This window comes from Kryptolebias marmoratus, linkage group LG17 (genome assembly GCF_001649575.2).
Source record: "Kryptolebias marmoratus isolate JLee-2015 linkage group LG17, ASM164957v2, whole genome shotgun sequence".
Taxonomy (NCBI): domain Eukaryota; kingdom Metazoa; phylum Chordata; class Actinopteri; order Cyprinodontiformes; family Rivulidae; genus Kryptolebias; species Kryptolebias marmoratus.
Window position 1 is genome coordinate 25604418 of NC_051446.1, and position 5513 is coordinate 25609930.

Sequence of the window (5513 nt, forward strand, 5' to 3'; positions counted from 1 at the left end):
TCCCGGCATTCTGATGTTAACAGGAAGTGACGTCACGTGTCTTCTTCCTGAGTTATTTGGGCTTATTTTGTATTCCGCGCTACACAAACCCACAAAGAAGAGACTAGACCGCAGAAACGGTGGCGAATCACTTTAGAAACAATAAATATTGGGTTAAAGTTGCGGGGAAGTTGCGGTGTTTTGGGCAAAGTTGCAAAAAGTTGCGATTTTGCGGGGTTTGCTTGATTTTGCGTTAATAGTTGCAACATCGTGAAATCCTGGAGGGTGTGGTTATTGAGTAAAACGTTTAATAATCCTGTGAGTATCCATCAGTGTTTTACACAAACCTTCGTCCTCATACAGATGTTACCATGTTCAACACGAGGCGTCCCTGCTGCTCGCTGATCTGTGTGTTGCCACAACACTCCGGCAGTCGGCCGTGTCTTTATGATTCGGGTTAATAACGAGCAACAGAACCAGCCGAGCTGCTGAAGCTGTCTGACTGGAGCCTTTCTCAGGAAAGTTCCTGGAAAACCACCGGATACTGACAGAGCTCCGCCTGCAGCTTTCTGCTTTCTAGGGTTTATTTTGTTCAAACTCATTTCAGTTTACAGTAAATAATTCAGCTGTTTGCCGTGTGTCCACAGGAAGAGACGTTATGACTGATTGAGTTTCAGATTATGAATAAAAAGCAGGAAGTAATCTGTTGTAATCTAACACTGCTGAAAGAGGCTTTTAGTAGTAAGATGATATTTTCATTTGTTTATAGGTTATGAACCTTAAAGAGACATTATGGTCATTCACATAAACATTTAAAATATTATTTTAAAAAGGATTTTGTCACCTTGTTTCTCTTTAAGGCACTAAAAACAAACAGCTGCTCTCTGTAAGCCATCACCACATTCAGACCAGGATAAATTCATTTCTACACTTTTATTAAAGAAAAATCACACAATGGAAGAGACGGATAAAAGGAATGGTAACCAAAGAGATTAGTGATGAACTCCAAGGTCAAAGGTCATCAGATCGCACCATCGGTCTGTTTGAGTTAAAGTGGATTTAATGAAAGACGACTGAGACGACTGAGGAGGACACCGGATCATAAAGACTTCTGGGACAATGTCCTCTGGACAGGTAAGACACAACTGGATCTTTTTGGCAACAAGTCCCATCAGCTCTGTGTCCACAGACCCAAAAATAAAACATATAAAGAAAAACAAATATGGAACCTGAACCTGAGAGTCATTAAAGTTGGTTTTCCTACATGGATGTTTGTGGGCCGAGCACAGATCGACTGATTACAGGCTGCTGGAGGTGTGAGTCCTCCAGGGAACCAGGGCTAGATTTGACTAGATGCACCGATCAGACAGACTGATGGATTCAGCACCATCAGCACCACCCTGAGCACCATCAGCATCACCAGCACCACCCGCAGCAGCATCAGCAGCACCCTGAGCAGCATCAACAGCAGCCTCAGCATCATCAGCACCACCCTGAGCACCATCAGCGTCACCAGCACCACCCGCAGCAGCATCAGCAGCACCACCATCATCAGCACCATCCTGAGTACCAGCAGCAGCCTCACCACCCTCCCTACCATCAGCAGCCTCAGCAGCATCAGCTGCACCACCCTGAGCACCATCAGCAGCATCATCAGCACCACCCTGAGCAGCAGCCTCCACAATCAGGATCATCAGCACCACACTCAGCACCATCAGCAGCCTCAGCAACATCAGCAGCACCATCCTGAGTACCAGCAGCAGCCTCACCACCCTCCATACCATCAGCAGCCTCAGCACGACCATCATTTTCCCAGCTGACTCATGCAGCAACATGGACGACGTTTGGCTGAGAAAACAACAAACGGCGTTGTTTAAAAGTGTGGAGGTTTAATATTGGCTAATGTAGCATTCTTTCACACCGATGTTGTTTTTGAAAAAGAGTTTTTGTTTTTTATAAACCTGAAAAACAATAAAAACAGGCACTTGTTTGGCTAGCCATTAGCCTAGCCTGGATGAAAACTTTTGCCTATTTCTCCAAACTCTGTGCTCCCCGACTGATATAAGGTAATAATTATTGATAACTATTTGACAGAATATCCCTTTAAACATGACTGAACTATCCCTTTATCTGTTGGAGTCAACCTAGTTTGTTTGTTAGTAAAATATCTCATATTGAATACTCTGCCTTTAGTTTTTAGTTGGATTTAAAGTAAAAATAAAGCTTTTATTGAGTAGATGTGCTCAGTTTTACCCTGATACTCTGCAGATAAACATGTTTATATTTGGTGGTTTTCAGCTCTCGTCTCTCAAACATTAAAGTTTTTGTATTTTTAAATCACTTTTTTGCCTGATAACCACCTACAGAGGACTGGATTATAAAACAACCTGATGTTTGTGTCTGCACATGTGCAGGTCCGATCCGTCTGCCCCCCGACGACCAGAGTTATTCAACTTCTGCTGTTTTTGCCCGTGTTTACTCGATGAGCGCAGCCGGTTCTGCTGACCGGGTCGGAGGGGTCCGGGTGGACTCGACCGCTCGGAGCTCCACATTCTGTTGATACAGTTGCCTTCCCTGAGGCCTGACAACAGCTCATGATGAGAGGGGTCGCAGAAATGGATTCTGCCCCCGGCACTGACCTCCAGCACCTCCACCGTCCGCCCGGACCGCAGAGGTCCCGGCCCTCACAGCTGAACCCCCGAGTCCAGAACCAGAACTGCTTTTTGGCCCCGAGTCCTCAGAACGTTCGCTGATTAATTCCCTGCAGCTCGTTTGATCTGCGGTCGCTGCTCAAACATCACCTGAGGTTCTGAAAACAACAACTGCTGTCATGACTGCACGTCTACGAGAAGATGAAGAGATCTGGTCCAATTCCACCGAGCCTTCTCACCAATCAACCGGATTTACACACACACACACACACACACACACACACCGGGACCACCCGTCAGCAGAAGAATCACACACATGAAGGAAAATCTGAGTCACTGTAAACTTCCAATAACTCAGGTCGAAGTCCGAGCACATTCCCAGCGTTATGGGGGAAACTTTAATCACAGCTTCATGAGCGGAGATGTTTACAGGTACTCTGACAGCCGGCTCAGGAGATGCCCGTTCTGATGATGAACGTTAAAACTGCAGGAGGAGGAGGAGTTTAAAAGCTCTCATTGCAAAGTGATGAAGACCGGACAGAAACAATGATCAGGAAACGGTAAACACTGAGTGCTAACTTCTCTAAACATCTGAAGCTCATGAAAACAGCTCACATTGTTGTTCTTCAGGAAAACGAAGTCCATTCTCAGTGTTTGAGGCTCTTATTGTGAAGGACTGAAACAAGTTCTGTAACTTCCGCACAAAAATAAATAAACCCCGAACCCTCAGATACAAATAATAACAAATACAGTTCGGTTTAAGAGCACAGTGGGGTTCACTTCTGCCTTTTTATATATTAATTATAAAATAAAAAGTGGATCTACATGTGCACCAGGTGTGTTTGTTTACCTACAGAAACAGGTCAAAGGTTAAACTTACTGCCTGTTTTTGTTTACCAACACAGAGTCATGTGGTTTCAGGGGATTCAGCAGAGTGCTTTGTTTACATTGAGTGCGGACCCTCATTTCAGAATTGCATATCATTAGATCTTAAAAAGTACTGGAGTAAACGTCACCGTTTGATGCAGTTCTGGACCTTTCTGTGTTTGATTTTAAAGTTTGCAGTGAGCAGCTTTAAACATCTGAAGCTTCTTGGTCACATGTCCAAACACGTCGACGCTGCCGGGAATCAAACATGTCTGCCAGGAGGCCCGGCTGGTTACAGAGCAGAGTTTATTCATCTCAACAGCAGCACGATTACCGTAATTTATCTGCATGAAACATCGACCTGGAGGAAGTCACTGATCAGCGACATGTGCAGTTTGACTTAAAAACAAGGACTTGGCAACAAAAAAACAGAAACACGGCTGTACTACTCTGTTAAAAAACAAGTTTCAGTTTTGAAAATGAAGAAGTCTCCAAAGCAAACGGAGGATTCATGTTACTGAAACAATTTCCACATTAAACCTGCTGCCTTTGCTTTTCTTTCCACTAATTATCTCCATTACTCTGAATTAGGAAGACAAATGAAGACAAACACACAGAGCGTAATTTCAAAATAAAAGCACTGTTTGCAGCAGAGGAACCTGAACCTGGTGGTCAGACCGTCTAATGATTTTGTAACGTCTCCCATCACGTGCCCCTGCAGTTTATTTGTGTTCTTCATCGTCTGCTCGTCTTTATTTTCCTTCCCTCTGCTGTTAAAGGTCGCAGGTTGATTTTCTATTTCTATCTGGAAAACAAGGGCAGCGTTTTCCACGACTGCTGCGACTGTTTGGGATCCAAACAGCTCTGTGGGCGAGACGGAGGCGGACACGACCACACATCCCGGCTTTGCTTCAATCAATTCATTCAGCATCGCAACTTACTGCTGAATAAGATTACAGGATTTTTATAAAAGCTTTTAGAGTAATTATAATTTAACAGTTCTGTAATTTAAGGCTCGGCTCACAAGCTGCTTATTTGGTTTACTTGAAACAAACTAGACTGTAAAAGTTCTCAAAAGGTTAAAAACCTCTAATAGTAAAAAGAAATCATCATGAACGCAGATCTACAGAATGAGTTTCTCTGATTTTTAAAATGTTAGGAAGCATCGACTTCGTACAGAATGTCATTTTTGTGTTTCTTATTGAAACATTTTACTCCCCCTGTTGGAGGAAAATGTACCAGCTCCCTTACATTTTGCTTATTTTGTTTCAGCTGTTTGTTTTTTTAATTATGATGACATAAAACACATACGCTCCTGGATCAGGAGCCGCAGGACCAGATGTAAACATCATCTAAACTCTAAAATATCAATCTGGTTTAAAAGTGAAAGTCATGTCTGCATTTAGCTCAAATCTGAGGGGAAAAAGTGTAAAAAAGTTAAACCCAGAGCTGCCAGCTGCTCAGGGTTTCATCCCACAGATCTAACCGGTTTTTCCTCAGTATCTGAGCTGATCATGTGCCGCGAGCGCCGACTCTGATTGGCTGCCGCCGTTTCCCTGACTAAGCTGCGCCAACATCTGAAATCTGTATCTGGATGGATTTAGCACAGGGCTAAATTTGGCCCGCGGACCACCAGTTGATGACTTCTTTATGGCCTCAGATTTAGATAAAACCTTCAGTTTGTTCAAATATCCACATCATGTCTGTTTGTTAGGAAATTAGTATCAATAATATAAACAATGAGCTTTTATTTCAGCGAGTATTTATAAAATCTGAATGAATTTCGTTCCTAATTAGAAGTATTTTAATTTGGTAAAAGTATTGTCAGTTAAGCTTTGGCTCACACGTGTCAAACTCAAGGCCCGCGGGCCAGATCCGGCCCTCTGTAACATTTCATCCGGCCCTCTAGTCTGGTTCAGATCGAGTCTCTGATTCTTATTTTGCTTAAAAAAACTGAAGTTTTCTCTGACAGTGACTTAGAAGCCAACAATATATAGTTTTAATTTCTGTATGATC

The 5513-nt window shown here is 43.2% G+C and overlaps 1 non-coding gene across 2 annotated transcripts in view; it reads right to left on the reverse strand.

The window, feature by feature from the left end:
- The window catches only part of LOC108245572, a 108604-nt gene that overhangs the window by 28774 nt on the left and 74317 nt on the right, over positions 1–5513 (reverse strand). The window lies entirely within an intron of this gene.